The sequence below is a fragment of the Dermacentor albipictus genome, chromosome 9 (genome assembly GCF_038994185.2).
Source record: "Dermacentor albipictus isolate Rhodes 1998 colony chromosome 9, USDA_Dalb.pri_finalv2, whole genome shotgun sequence".
Lineage (NCBI taxonomy): Eukaryota > Metazoa > Arthropoda > Arachnida > Ixodida > Ixodidae > Dermacentor > Dermacentor albipictus.
In genome coordinates, this window is record NC_091829.1 from 123019381 (window position 1) to 123035986 (window position 16606).

Consider the following 16606-nt stretch of genomic DNA (forward strand, 5'->3'; position numbering starts at 1 on the left):
GGAGGGCGCTGCTTGCGATGTCAGCCGCTTCTGCGTGGGTTGGGGCGCAGATCGCCTGCGCGATGGAAGGCAGGCGATCTGCCTTCCATCGATACTTCCCGTTTTCCCACTCCCCTCTTTAATGCCTTCGGGCCTTGCGGGTACCATAAATAAATAAATACGGGTTGGTACGTTCTGCTGTTAGCCCATTCCGCGGTAATGGAATCATGAATGCAGATACGCGTTCGGCACCGAAGTGGTGCCCACAAACACGTAAATCACCGGAACTCCAGTGCGCTCACGCCAGGCATTGATCGTGAGGCAGCTGGTGTCGCGTGGTCTCGCTTTTCCAGTAGGCGCTCTTGCAAGCAAGCGCCCCACACGGATGCCGTCTAGCCATCGCAAAGCACTGTTGGACTCTGTGCAGTTAATCAGAACGCTAAGCACGAATGTGCTGGAACGCGAGCGATTTGGCACTCGCACTGCGGGCCGTAGTTACGGATTTCCAACTGCGCAGAAGCGAGCACCCCGACGAGGAAGAGCGCGCGTATCTGCTAGACTAACCAGAAGTCGTAGGTTCTTGTTCGACCAATCGACAGCGTCTGTTCCTGGTGGCACCACCACATGCACCCTGGTGACGTTACGAGGCGCGTTGGGCATACCGGAAAGGCCCGGAGAGGAGCACGGAACTGGTTTTTTTTTTTTTTTGTGGCACGCCCGTGGCGTGCTTTGCAGCTTTGTGGCGTCGTTGATCGCGACGGCATTAAGAACTCGACGCGCGTGTTTACAGTATATACTCGTGTATAAGCCATACTTTTTTCATTAGGTTTTCTCAGGTGCGGGTTATACACGAATCCGGCCTACAGCTGCTCATTAACACTTTGTAGTGCGACTGCGAGTACTGTGTCAGACAACTAAAAGGAGCTGGTGACGGACATCAACATTTTATTTCGCCATTTATCGCCGATGTCGAGCTAAGCACTCTCGGACGAGCTCAGCTCACCGGCACTCTCACCTCTGGACCTCGCCTCATCCTCGCGCTCCCAAAGCTGGTCGTTCTGTGTGCCACCCATGGCATTTGATATGCCCGTGTCTCTAAAAGTTCTTTGCGATGGTGTCCACTGAGGCGGAACGCCACATGTCCAGAATCCAACCGCACGCTTCCTGAAGAGACACTCGCTTCAGTTGCCCTGCAGGAGCTGTTTCGGGGTTGCCCACAGCCATCTTTTCGGTGTATCACCACCGAAATTCCGTCTTGAATGGCCGGTTTGCGCAAAAATCGAGCAGTGGCAGCATGTTTCTCAAGCCACCAGGAATCACGGCCAAGTCCGTTCGGCAGTCGGCAAGCCGAGCCATCGCTCGGTCTGCTAGCTGCCCTCTAAAGCTGGTGAGCACAGGAAGGGCTTTGCGGGACAACTAACTGGCGCCATCTTGTAACGCTTTGTTGGACTATGCGCGTTCTTAGCGCGTTTTTTTTTTTCCTTCAAATTTTTGCATCCGAAAGTGCGCGCTGTGGACTATACACGGGGGCGGCTTATACACGAATATAGACGGTACTTGAAATGTTTGAAAAATATCGCACGTGTTTTAGGGGCCCTTTAGGAAGATTGACCCTGTTTAGTTCGCCTGCACGCTTTCACCAGGAAAAAGATTGTGTTTGTACCATATGCGCACAACATTGCGCCTAACCTAAGAAATGTGGTTAACAGGTACGGTCTTGAAGTAGTTTTTTTTTTTTTCAGCACCTAACAGGCTCGGTAAATTAGGTGCAGGGCTGGATCCTAGAGTTTCCACAATTATAAAGGTAAATCAATATGAGTGCACCATGAAGAATACGCCAGCGTTTGTCAATTTTAGATCGTCCGTTGTACACAGTTTGGCCCTATCCTCTGGAAAAATATAGATTGGCCAAATGGGTCGGTGTGCGACATAAGACTTTCGGAACGCGAAAGGTAACTAGGGGGAAACATTCGTTCCCCGATGAAAAGACATTGTTCACAATGTATGCTTGCCGCTTTTCAGTCACACAACACTTTCTCCTCATCGTATGGATCAGCTGACCATGAAATAGTAGAAGCCTTCTCTATTAAAAAGGGAAAAGACGGTTGTATCAGGGAACCATCTGCTCTACTGAGCCTTCGTAAGCTCTCCTTTTTCAAAGACCACTAGAATAAATTTGTAAAAAATAAAAATAAATGTGTTAATGTTGCTATGATTAGAGCACACCATGTTATACATGGTGTCCCAACTATCATGCACCAAGGTTTAAAAAAGGAGGAAGCGCGTTATTCGAAGAAAACCTAGTGCGCATTATTTCCAGTGCAGTGGACTAGCTGCCAGTGATTTTTTGTTTATAAATATTTAGTTAGGCAGCTGTAAATAATTATCTTACTCGAGAAGTACTGTCTTCCGTAGCAAAGTATCAATGAGGCATTTGTAGGCCCAGACAAGGGACATTGAACTGCGGTATATTTAACCGCAACTAATTAGTGATTAGTACGCAATTGCATAGTAATTTATTTGTGACTGATAATTAAATCCCGCGAAATGCGCACAATTCCACGTGACTGCTACACCACCTGCATCCTAAGACAGCACCCTTGAACAGGCTCCTTTTGAGTGAGCCACAACGATAAAGGAAATAAACAAAAGCGTCGTGACCGAGCTAGAGCTTTATTTGCTGCGCCCCGGCCAAAGAACCACGTCACATTTGGTGTCAATTGTAAATAAGCTGTGATAGATGTTCTCTTAGCGTAGATAAAGTGTACGAATGGTTCTTTCCTCTTTTCTTTTTTTTTTGCCACAAGACCTATCACCACAAAGCGAATTGACAACATCAGTGCAAAGGTTTAAAGGCGCGTTTTGTTTCGTCCCAGTCGTCATTTCTTTCTCAAATGAGCAGAAAGCAAACATGATCCTTACCTTGGGAGCTGCAAATGGCAGCAACAAAGCCGCAACCAGCCATGGAAGTGTGGCGGTAGACCAAACGCATCAGCGATCATCAGAAATTATGAAAGCGTGAGACAAACTGGCAGCTTCAAGAAACAGTGGCGGAGGACTCCATACTTTGGAAAGTAACAGAGCAATACAGACTATGGCGAAGGAAAAAAAGAACACGACGCTGGCGCTGACTCACAACTCAAGTTTGAAGTTCGTCCTTGTCCGTTTTGCGTTGTTATTCAGTTGCGAAACTTCAGTTGCGAGTCAGCGCCAGTGTCGCGTTCTTCTTTTCCTTCGCCCTTATCCGTTTTGTGCAGTCAATTTCCGAAACATGAATCCCCACCAACTCGCCCAAGTTTCTCTTTTAGCGGAGGACTCCATATCTGAGCCCTAGAGTACGCACGGATGTTCTAGCATCTATGGCCTCAAACCCTCATGATATAGCACACGGGACTGCCCAGGTATCACTTTCCAAGTCATCAGTTTCGAGGATTCTAAATCTTTCACCCGTATCACCTCAACCGGCACGAATGCTTGGAAGACAGGGACCAGCAATATCCTCGTGATTTCTCGATTTGGATCTTTACAAAAGGCGGTGAGTCACCGCGCTTTTTGAGCAACATCATATGGACAGATGAAGCTAATTCTTGTGGAAATGCCCAGGTAAATTTGTATAATGCACACTATTGGAGTGACTCTAATCCACAGCAGATAAATCACCCTCGGCACGAGTACCTGTGGTCGTTTGATGTGTGGCGCGGAATTTACGCCGTTGCTAGAATTGGTCCCATCTTCTTCAATCACACACCGACGGGACAGCGTTAGGTGGATAATAATAATAATAATAATAATAATAATAATAATAATAATAATAATAATAATAATAATAATAATATATTATTATTATTATTAATAGTGTAATGAAGAAAGGAGGAGAATGGCATACCGATCGATCATCATCAAGAACAGAGGGCACGAGACGGGCGTTCGAAGACCACCATCTTGCTCTCCGCGCTCACTGTTCCGAGCTACCGCCCGTTTGTTGGACTCGCTCAATAAACATCCTTACATTTGGTGGATCGTGCTGGGTACGCACATCGTCGGCACCCTGGAACTCCGATCCCGCACGTTGCACTCCACCATGCAAGCTGACGCAGCCCAACAGCCGCCACCTCTCCCGGCCGCCGTTTGTCCCGGCCCCGTTCGCCAGCGAGACCCCCCGGTATTTTCGGGTACGGAAGACCAGGACGTCGAGGACTGGCTGTCGTCCTACGAAAAAGTTAGTGGACCCAACAAGTGGGATGACGCTACTAAGTTGAGTACCGCGAACTTTTACTTGGCTGGCGTGGCGAAGCTGTGGTATACGAACCACGAATCGGAATTTGAAAACTGGTCTGCTTTCAAGGAGGCAATATCTGCCGTTTTCGGTCGCCCTGCCGTGCGGAAGTTACGCGCCGAGCAACGGCTGCGCACACGGGCACAGGAACCGAATGAAACATTTACCGCCTATATTGAGGACGTACTCGATCTCTGCAGGCGCGCCGATACCTCAATGAGCGAAAGTGCCTAAATACAGCACATCATGAAGGGCGTCGACGACGATGTCTTTCAGATGCTTCTTGCGAAGTCTCCTGGCACAGTGTCTGAAGTGGTAACTCTGTGCCACAGCTACGACGAGTTGAGAAGGCAGCGGGCTCTCACCCGACGTTCATCTCAGACGTACAATCAACCGCTCGCTGCACTGGACATCATGCCTGCCCAGCCATACCTTATCGCACAAATGAAAGAATTTGTGCGTGAGGAGGTGGCCCGTCAGTTGTCTCTCCTGCCGTTTGCTCAGCGTCAGGAGCTCCCACAACAGCAGCAACTGCAGCGACCAATCCCGTTGGCTCCCGTGCTTCGACACGTCATTCAAGAGCAGATTTCCGAGGCCATGCCGGTGCCCATTCAGCAGCAACCTGTCGCCGCGCCTCTTAGTTACGCTGAGGTAGTAAAGCGGCAGCAGCTTCAACAGCCCTCACCACCCCATGGTGTGTCGTATGCTGCAGCCCCGATTCAGCCGTCCGTGACATGGTCTGCTCCCATCCCTGCAAATCCCTGGCGAACGCGCGACAACCGGCCGATCTGTTTTGCGTGCGGTGGCCCTGGTCATATCGCCCGATTCTGCCGCCGTCGCGCGCCAGGATATTCAGACGCCCGTTCACCGAACTACATAGATCGTCCCCGCTCTCGTTATGAAGATCCGGGTCCCCAACCAAGCACGTCTTCACGTGACTATCCGCAACCCACGTCTCGTCGCTCACCTTCACCCCGTCGCCGCTCCTTGTCGCCCATGCGTCGTCGACCAGCCCCTGAAAATGAGGGAAACTAGCCTCCGCAGTTCGTGAGGCAAGAACTGCGCTGTCGAAATGCTCAAGTCCTCGAACATTGCCGTCGAATATTGTCGAAGTTTTCGTAGAAGGCATCCGTGCATATGCTCTTGTCGATACCGGTGCTGCCGTTTCTGTTATAGACGCCACACTTTGCCGCAAGCTTCCGAAGGTGACCACGCCTCTTGAGATGATGCCCTTACGTACAGCGAATGGAGACCCTGTTCGGCCTATAGCTGCCTGCACTGCTCGACTTATTATAGCTAAAGAACACTACATTGTCGAGCTTATCGTCCTTTCCTCTTGCTCGCACGACATTATACTTGGCTGGGACTTTCTATCGTATAATCACGCCGTTATTGATTGTGCCAGATCTGAACTAGAGCTCTTCCCCTTGTGTGAGGAGTCCTACTACCCCGCTCATCAAGCCGCACACAAAATAGTCGTCACAGAAGACACAGAAATTCCGCCGACAGCAGCTGTTTTGCTCCCCATATTCTGCACACTCTAAGAAAAAAAGGACTAAAAGGGGTAGGGAGGTTAGTCCTTTTGGGGACTAACTGATTTGCCACAACCATTAGTCCTTTTGGGGACGAACTTCAGCATCCGTGATGGCCTCTTGTACCGGCGCAACTACTCGCCAGATGGTAGGAAGTGGCTCCTAGTTATCCCTCGAACGCTTCGCTCTACAATCTGCGCTTCCTTTCACTCCGACCCGCAGTGTGCTCACGGTGGTGTCTTCAAGACCTATGAACGCTTACGGAAAAGGTACTATACTGGCGCGGAATGTTTCACTTTGTCCGCAAGTTCATTCGCGGCTGCCACGAGTGTCAGCGACGAAAAAAACCACCGCATCCTGCCGCAGGTTCATTGCAGCCCCTCCCATGCCCAGAACGCCCATTCGACCGCGTTGGAATTGACCTTTATGGACCTTTACCTTTGACCACGGCCGGAAACCGATGGGCTATCATTGCTGTCGACCACCTTACACGATACGCCGAAACCGCTGCTCTTCCCACAGCGACAGCACAGGACGTCGCCTCTTTCATCCTGAGGCGTTTTGTGCTTCGGCATGGTCCTCCTCGCGAACTCCTCAGTGAACGTGGCCGCGTATTTCTCTCCGATGCAATTCAAGCACTTCTCCACCAGTGCAAAATTGTACATCGGACGTGTACTGCCTACCACCCTCAGACGAACGGTCTCACTGAGCGGTTTAATCGGACTCTGGGCGACATGCTTGCGACACATGTTGCATCTGATCAATCAAACTGGGACCTGGTTCTCCCATTTGCGACATACGCGTATAACACCGCTACGCAAGTCACAACCGGGTTTTCCCCCTTCTTCCTTTTGTACGGTCGCCAGCCGACGCACACTATCGACACGTTGCTGCCATACGCACCAGATACCTCAGAGTGCACGCCCGTGTCAGCAGCGGCCCGTTACGCTGAAGATTGCCGACAACTAGCCAAGCGCTTTACTACAGCCGACCAACAACGCCAGAAAAACGCCCGCGATGATGATCACTCTCCGGCCGCAACATTCGCTCCTGGAGCACTTGTGTGGCTGCTTGTACCACCCTGCGCCCCTGGCTTGTCGTCCAAACTGCTCCCAAATTATCATGGTCCCTACCGCATCGTCGAGCGTACTTCCCCCGTAAACTATGTCATTGAGCCTCTTACGCTGCAAGGCGACCGTCGTCGACGTGGACGTGATGTTGTTCACGTAAACCGCCTCAAGCCGTACTTCGACCCTCTTGTACCCACCTGTTAGATCGCCAGGATGGCTCCACCTTTCTCGACGGGGGCAATTGTAATGAAGAAAGGAGGAGAATGGCATACCGATCATCATCAAGAACAGAGGGCACGAGACGGGCGTTCGAAGACCACCATCTTGCTCTCCGCGCTCACTGTTCCGAGCTACCGCCCGTTTGTTGGACTCGCTCAATAAACATCCTTACAATAGTAATAAAAATAATAATAACAATACCTTTATTCCCAATAACCAAATCAGTACATTCATACAGGCCTGCCAAAGCCTTTGAAGGCTTGAGCGGCAGCGCCTGGCAGGCAGCAAAACCATACACGGTACATTGATAGACCAGTTATAAGCAGTGAACTCAAGCATAGAACATCAAAAAAGGTTATTAGAATTTATACAGTGCCTATGAAAAGAAATTTCATTGAGCATAATGAAACACTGAAGTACAGCAATGCGTGTGAACACAAATTACCATGAGATAATGCACAGCCATATTACCAGACTGACCGTCATGGTGCAAAGGAATTGCACAATCACATGCACGAACATAAACAATAACGGTAAATAAACAGAACAAGTACGCCTTTACGAACAGATACGCCTTAGCAGTCTCTTTAACTTATATTTCATTCTTGCACAGAAGGTGCTGGGCGGTAATTTATTGAAGTAGGTGGGCACATAATGGGCCCGATCTCTAGTGCCGTACCTTGTGAAACAACGTGGCCTCCAAAAGGATCCCTGCGTGCCATTTGTTATTGGAAAGTTCCGGGCTCGCAGCGTTAAAGAAAGGAAACGCATCAAGGCAGATAACGATTATTGTTGTGTGGCAGAAGGGGCAAGCCAAAGGGTGTAACTTTGCCTAAGAGTGATAGTACTGTGAAATGCAGAGGTTGCATGCGCCGCAGAGCGTCCGTGATGCCAGCGACCGGCGACAGGGATGATAAGATCCGGGAGATGCCGCCGCGTCCAGCCTGTGAAATCTGCGAAGAAACGAAGTAACGTTTCAGTGACACCGGCCGGTTTTGCCGCTGACTACTCCTTCAAGGATGAAATCCTTGAAGGAGTAGTGGATGAGTTTTTCAGCGAAATCCCGCTGTCACGTCGTCCACTTCTGTCGTAAGAACAAGATGGGGCGCCAGCACACAGCAGCAGCCGCGCACACAACTGGCTGGATGCGGCTTTTCATGCGTAATGGACTGGAAAGCACGGGCTTGTAAAATGGCCGGCTAGGTCACTTGACCTCTCTTTGGGGTTATGTGAAAGATCGCGTTTACATTATCAGATATGCTCAAGGCAAGGGTAACGGATGTGTGCCGTAGCATCCCTGTGTCGGACATCAAGGACGCCACTGAAATATGATAAAGTGGACTCAGTACTGCGTATACTCTTAAACAGCTGCACCCTTTGGGGTGTATATTTGTCCCACGACGGTAATCGTCATCAGCCTTACTTCTGTTTCCTGTCTCGAAAACGCTGCGCTCGCTACTTTCCTGTCGAGAATCCTGTGTCACGCTGATGACGCACAAGCCGTTCCTGACTTGGAAGTACCGGGCTCGCCGCATTAAAGAACTGAAGTGCGGGTAAGGCAGATGAAGATTTTCTTTGTGGGACAATATACGACCCAAAGGTTGTAAATTCCTTTAAGAGCGTAGCTGCAGACGCAGACCTATTCGAACACACCCTCGAAAGGCTCATTCACCCTAGGCCTGCCCGACACCCATTTCGGTCTGCCGACTCTCGGTGACAGCGCTTTTCCTTCGTGTCGGCCCTCTGTCATACTGTACTTGGCGTCGGTACAGTGTGACAGAAGCGCCGACGCGGAGGAAAAAACGCTCTCGTCTACAGTTGGCAGACCGAAATTGCTGCCGGGTAGGCCTAGGGTGAATGAGCCTTAAGCAGCAGCTGATATTTAACGACGCTAGTCAATGCGCAGAAAATAAGGCCAGAATGAAATCTGTTTATTTTTTGTGCAGGGGTCCTGATTTCGAGTTCGGCACATTTGGAAGTGGTATATTTACTTTCTTAAAAGCACCGAGTAGGTCTTTCCTCTACACGTGGGTCACTGTCTGGTTTCTTATGTTTTGCCATGAACCTATTTTTGCAGCACGTATACACTCTGATGAAAAGCAAAACTGTGACTTTAATTTGGCTTTGGTGAGAAACAAGTTTCTGGCACGAAATAGAGACGTGCACCTGCGCGCGGACTCTTTCAATACCGTGCGAGCAGAGCCGTGATATTGAAACATTCTGCGCCTATTCCATTGATTTTCGCGTTTCGTCCATGGTCAGAGTAGCGCGTTGGCCACCTTATCAAGGGGCTTTTGTTATCAATGTGATCAGTGGGCTTTGAGAGACGGATAAGTGTGACGTAGAAATGAGAGCAAGGAACCGCTGTGAAGCCACGAAACCTGCTGATGACACTCCCTCCGTGGCATTATCAAGGTGATGCACTGTCTTTTCGGGTTTGCGACAGGCAAAGCAATTGCTTTCAATCGACTTATTTGGGGGCTCTGCCTTATGTGGCGGGTGGAGGCGCAGTAACATGGTTTGTTTATCAGCCGGAATAAATTCGTCCGTATTATATGTCGCTGAAAATAACGCAGTTAGATGTCGTTTGGAGGCGCCTTCAAACGCAGCATTGACACTGTGATCACTTGGAAAGTACTTATCGAGTTAGATAATTAATTACAATTACCTAACTAAACCTCAGTAACGAAAAAATCACTGGCTGCTGCAACACTGCACTGGAAAGAATATGCACTATGTTTTCCCTGAGTAAGGCAATTGCTCTTTTTTATTTTTGTGCGTGATAGTTGGGACACCCTGCACATGTTGCGCGTCTTGAATGGCCGAGGTGATGCGGGTATGTAAATATGAAGTGCTTGTTCTGAAATAAATTAGTTCCGAGCTAGTGCAGCAACCATCGTGTATCTCTCCACTTTCCTCGGATCAGCTTCACTCACGCGGTACGAGGATTAGTCACCAACTCGCCCAACATTCCACATTGCTGAACATCCTTCCGATTAAGTCGAGGGTTTGACAGAAGCCCGTCTGGCCGGGTTGAAACATGAAGCAATAAAACGACGGACACCCACCAAAAACGTACTAAAAATGAATAAACCCTAAATATTTAAACGTTTTAAAGATTTATTCATTTTTATTACTTCTTTCGGTAGGTGTCTGTCGTTTTATTGCTTCATCCTTCCGATTACCGATCCTGATATTCTATCTGCTGTAAGGGCGCTCTTTGCGTTAACTGCTTCTGTGGGGCTCAATTCCATGTTCATTTAGTGCAAGGGGTGGTTATTGAACTTGCACGAGCGTTGATCTTGCGGTTTTGTAGGCTTTTGTGTTGGGGTGGAGATTAGGGGGTTACAGAGGAAGAGGAATAAAGAGTCAATACAAAGAAACAAAAAGAGGCGCGCGTACTCGTCCTGGAGCATGATGCAGAATGGCAGCTCAATCCTGGACTCCTCTGGTTTCCCGCTACACCAGCTGTCCTTAGTGGCCCGGGTTTCAGCCGCGAGGGCACGGTATGCCGAGACGCCTATGCCTGGCAACCTACGAGTAAAGGTTGAGCTCATAGCATGGCGTGGAAAAGTTGGCGCCAGGCGACGGCTTCGTCCCGGCAGCGTGGATTTTCGGGGGCCGCTAGACAGTCGATAGTGTTGCAGGAGGCAAAGTACGGGGAAAGCATGGAACCGACCCAAATTCACCTTCTTCGAGATTGTCATTGCTTACATGATGCACTACATTATGACTCGTTCCAGGCCGTGAGGTTTCGTCGTCGGAGTATAATCGCCGTGGCGTCGTCTTCACCATCGTCAAAGTTGCATACACATGCTAGAGTCTATGAGCGCGACTGGACGAGGACATAGAAAGAAACAGATACACAGACAGCGCTTCGATACGAAGCGCTGTGTCTGTGTGTCTGTTTCTTTCTACGTCCTCGTCCAGTCGCGCTTATACACTCTACCATGGATTCTAACCAACTAGCCCGCCAACGTGTTCTAACCAAGTTGCACACACAATTACTTTCTCTGCAAAGGTCCGTTGGCCCATATAGTAACAATTTCTGGAACCTTAAACGCTGCTCGTATCCTGCAAAATGTTTCCCGTACAATTAATTCCCGTAGTGTGTCGGAGCTGCGTAAACTTTTTGTTTGCTTGATCGTTCATTTTCCGATGCTTTCTTTGCCTGTGGCTGATGCTGTTTTCACGAGTGGACAACTTGTGCCGCTGCGAGTGTGCCCACTGTTGCATAACCGATACCATAAATGTTCTATTACATTTACGTTACTGACTTGAATTAGGGAACAGCGCGAAAGACGAGGATGCAAAAGAGGCACAAAACAACCACACGTAGTGCTATGTTCAAGATGTTCCACCAACTAGCCAACACGTTCACTTTATTGCGTTACTAACGTTGCACTTGAGAAAAATTGTATTGCATTTCCATCGTTAGCCTTTAGCTACCATAGCATTTACTTTAATTTCGTAAATACTGCACAAATATACTATTACCGATTCCCTGATATGCTAGGAGCCACCGATGTTTCTTTGTAAACTTCCCGCAAAGTGCCTTGGAATTTCTGCGACCATCACAGCGACCATCACTGGAAGCTCAAGTGCACATTCGAAGGACTGAGGGAGTTGGTAAGGTGACTCTAGCTCATAATATTTGCCATTGCATAAAAAAAGAAACAGCACTTAAGTGCGAGCCCAACTCCATTAACAACAGTCCTTATCGGCCACAAGTGCCCAACTAGTCATGCTGCGTGCAGGCGTGAAGCAGTAAGCGACAGGGCCACGCCATTTTCTACGGACGTCGTCGCTTATCATAGTTGTTACGAGAAACACGTGTTCATGGGCACGCCTTGTGTGACATCCGTCTGCCAGAGAACCCACAGCCGACGCAGAAAAATATAAACACATCAAAAAAATTTCAAAAAACACCCCGTAGGAACGTAGACCACAGGAACGCGGCTTTTCCGTTTCCACTGCGCTCCAATCTATTACGAGGCGACAGCGAGTTTCGCGGTGCGATGAAGGGAAGTCCAAAGCAAACAAAACAAAAAATGCACCCGTGCCAAGAGCAACAAGGCAGACCGCGCCAGTCTACAGCAGCGCCTCCGCGAAGCTTCAGCGTGCAGACGATGCGTGCGCATTGGTTCCGCGTACCAGACCCTCCCGGCTGTGGGCGCACGGGCTCTGCCTGCGCCGGAAATAGGCCTAGGAGCTGAGTTAGCTGTCGTGGGTGGCTTGTGCTGACTAATTGGGTGCCTGTAACGCGCCACTAATGAAGTGAGCGCGTCCATGCCCTGGCTGCGCAGAGCCCCACCTTCCCCGACAGAGGCCCCTCCATCATGTCAGCGTCGTCACGGACAAATCTGTACCTTCGGGACCGGCGAAATGTGCGTTCAGGTTGCCGTCCCATGCGGCGTGACGCGGTCGGAGCGCGCGTTGCCTCCCTTCGCGGTCATCTGTCATCGGAGGCAAACGAGGGGGTCGACTTGCCGGCTCCCAGCCGTCGTAATATTTGTCCGCCACTCATCTCTGAGAGCTCTGATGCTCGCTCGCTGTAACAGCGAAATGGAGGTGCGTGCCAGCTGTTTAGACGTCGCACGAGAGTGCTTTGCGTCCAGTGGCAAGCCGCGGAGCCTTCTTGGGGAAGACTTTGACCCCGGTGCATGCGTCACCAATGATAAATCCTGCTCTGTATTTCTGCGTTAATTGCTTTACAGGTTCGTGTGACCAATGTTGTGAAGCGCGTGTACAGTCATTATTTGTAGTTACGTCTAGAAGCGGCAGTAGTGTCATCTGGCACACTCTTCTCAGCCCATCGCGTTTAACATCCTGCTCCAAATCACGCCTGTCATCAAAATTATGTGCAATCGTTATGCGTCTCGTGTGCTTGCATTGTCGGGTGCGCAAGCCCGCACAGCGTCCACCTCATGACGAGGTGGGGTCCCGATTTTCCCTTGGCTTAATCCTGCACAGAAAGACGAGGCTCAGGGCAAACATGGCTCAGAGAGCTTTCCCTGAGTGATTTAGCCACACCAATAAGTCTTTGTCGGAGTGAGGGAGTACGAGTGGAAGAGAGTCCGAGTTTATTTACATGAATTCGAGTGAGTGAAAGTGAGTTTTAGTCAGTCCAGTTCAAACATTTGAGTTGAACCAGGCAATGTCGACCACTGGGCGAGTTGGCGGCCATTCGTCTTAGCGTATGAACACGACTCAATGAAGTCGAACAAATCTTCCGTTGCCTATTTATTTATTTATTTATTTATTTATTTATTTATATATACTGTGATCTGAAATCAGATCATAGCAGGCTGGGCATACACAGAAATATGCAAGCATGTAAACACATACAAAATTCGTCAGATTCGCAGGCGTTTTTCAAACATTGGTGAAGAATATATAACATACAAGCAAATCACGCACACAAATTCGTAACATTTGCGAGCATTTTTCAAACATTGATTAGGAATTCTGGGCAACATCAGAATTGAGATTATTCCAGTCTGTTACTGTCCTAGGAAAAAAAGAATATTTCAAACAGCTATTCCGTGCGTTCATAGGGCTAAATTGATAAAGCATGCCTTCGTCTCGTGTTATAACCTGATGAGTAAGTAAAGAACTTGGAAATGTTAACGTTATATTGGCCGTTTACTAGTTGAAAGAGGAAGGTTAATCGGCAGATACGGTTGCGCACAGTCACCGGGGGTAATCCACTGTGTCTTACGAGCTTACCAACAGACGCACGGCCGTATGAATTAAAAACAAACCAAACTACCTTATGCTGTAAACGTTCTAGTTTTTTAATATTGGTTAAAGTGAAGGAGTCCCAAATAATTACGGTATATTCCTGCAACTGACGAATGTAGGAATTGTACGCCAGTAAACGAACAGTAGACGTACATGATTTCAGTGAGCGCCTCAAGAAAAAATGGCTTTGGCTTAGGTAAGGTTAAGCCCAGGATGCGAAGCATACTAGCCTTTATTTTAGTTGTTGAACCACTGTTTAGCCTGGTGAACTGCTGTTGCTTGGCTATATTTGGTTCGGCTAGACGAAGAAACAACTCATGCATTACTGCTTCGCCTTCAAGAGTGGAACGCGACAGCGTTCCCGTCGACCCGCCAAGGGGTGTAAGACAATGGGCTACAGGGCAGCGACTACGCGCCCCGCATTGGACGCGGTGAGCGTCGAGCAAAGCAGCGTTCGGCGCGGCAACGAAATGTGCGCCTGAGCAAGAGACGCACGCCTTAGAAACAGCTCGTTTCTAAGGCAACACCGCATTCACCAGAGGCGCTTTTGTACCGCTTTGAAGCATCGTACTCGTGGCTCAGTGGTAGCGTCTCCGTCCCACACTCAGGAGACCCTGGTTCGATTCCCACCCAGGCCGTCTTGCAAGAGTTGAGCCAAAGCCACTTCTCCTCTGTCGTGACGTCACGGTGTCACGTGGTTTCAAGGCGGCACCGCCGCGCCTGAGGAGCTGGGTTGAGCTCTCGTAATATGCTTCGCATAAAACAGTTTACGCAAAGAATTTGCAATAACAGTACCTATGTGCTTCGTCCAGGAAAGCTCATTGGTTATCCATAGGCCCAAATATTTGTACTTTCTTACCTTTCACATCGATACGTTGTCAACATTATATGCAAATTGAAGAGGTTTTTTTCTTATGCGTGATTTTTATAAAAACTGTTTTTTTAATTAATAGACATTGGCCATTGTTCACACCTGATCATCAACAGAAGATATCTTTTCATACAAAATACAATCATCTGCATAAAGTTTCACGGAAACTGAAAGTTCGGCTACAATGTCTTAATAAACAATAGGAATAAAAGTGCTGCCACACCGGATCCCTGGTGACTCCAGACGCAACCTCTGCATTGTTAGAAGTATTGTTTAAGGTGACAAATTGGTGCCTGTTAGTAAGGTAGGCTCTGATCCAAGCAAGTATCTGTTCATTTTTAATATAATACCCTAATTGATGGAATAGTTTGTTATGTGACACCTTCTCAAATGCTTTACGAAAATCCGTGAACACAATTTCTGTTTGCTTCCCTTCATTAATCGCCTGTGCGAGATCATGAACAGTCTCAACTAATTGAGTACATGTAGAAAACGTATGTTTGAAACCATGTTGGACATATGTAAGTACGTTGTGCTCTTCTAAGAAACCTAGTATATGTTTATGAATTATATGCTCTAAAATTTTGCATGATGTAGATGTAAGAGATACTGGTCGGTAATTCTGTGTGTGTGCTTTTTTCCCGGATTTATGTAAATGTTTCATTTCGGCCGTCCTCCAGTCATCCGGTAGAGAACCATTGCGTGACGATCTGGTGAATACGACATACAGGTACTTAGCACACCATTCCACATAACGCTTTAAAAATGCGTTTGGTATATTATCTGGCCCTGGTGACTTTTTAGTATCAACGTTCAATAGCAAATTAAGTAGACTGTTGCTGTCTTTTCTGACAGTTCTAACAGTTTTCTGAATATTTTCTCAACTTGGTTACCTCTGCAAGCAACTGCACATTGTTGCATGCCGCGCGTTTCCTTTAAGGACCTAAATAACGTACCAGAGAGTTGGAAGAATGCCAAAGTTATACTAATCCTTAAGTAGGGAAACGTTAAAGAATTGAATCATAGCCTCATTAGGTTGCTTTAAGTATTGTATAAAATATTTAGAAAGATAATTTTCGATAGTATCAGGGCAACATTTGACATCAGTCAGCCAGAAAAACACGCTGGCTTCAAGAACGAACATTATACAATAAATCACGTCCGTGTCATCAATGAGGTAACTGTGAAATCTGCGGACCAGCCTCTATATATACGGTTGCCTGTTTTTGAGGGCACAAGTTCGCCCAATAAAACGCTCGTTTCCTTAATCACAGCTTTACTGCCTTCTTAACCGTCACTATCACGTGACAATACTTTAGAATGACCTGAGGTGAAGTTCCACAGGGGCTTGGCAGAACGGGGGAAATATTCCCAACAAACATGATCGTCTAGAAAACGTAGTCTAAGGTGAAGGTATTGTAGTTCATCCTCTTTTGGTTGCTCCGAGGTGAACCCAAAACCCTAAGCAAGCTCACTAAAAAGAAAAAGAGAAAGCTCACGCCTCTTTTTGGGATAGCCATCAAGACTTTCAGATACGTTGATGATTTCTTGGTTTTAATTGACAGAGACGACTCTACCAATAAGGTGGACGAAATAACGGGTATTTTTAGTGAGCTTGGTCAGGGTTTGAGGTCCTGTGTGTCTTCGCTTTGTCCTTGTCAGTGCGCTGCTTCACCACCAAGGTATGAAGATTAATCGCTAGCTAGTCCAACTTTCCACCATACCGCCTATCATGTTAGTGGTGCACAAATAAAGGTCATTTTTATTATTATAAATATAACTGTAAGTTATAACCAATTGGCCCATATCTATCATCTGCGCTGCGTCAAACGTGTTTGAATTTTTATTGCATTCCCGTCTTTCTGTTAGTACAAAGAACATAATAATAGATGAGCAGCATGATCTGTGTAAGGGT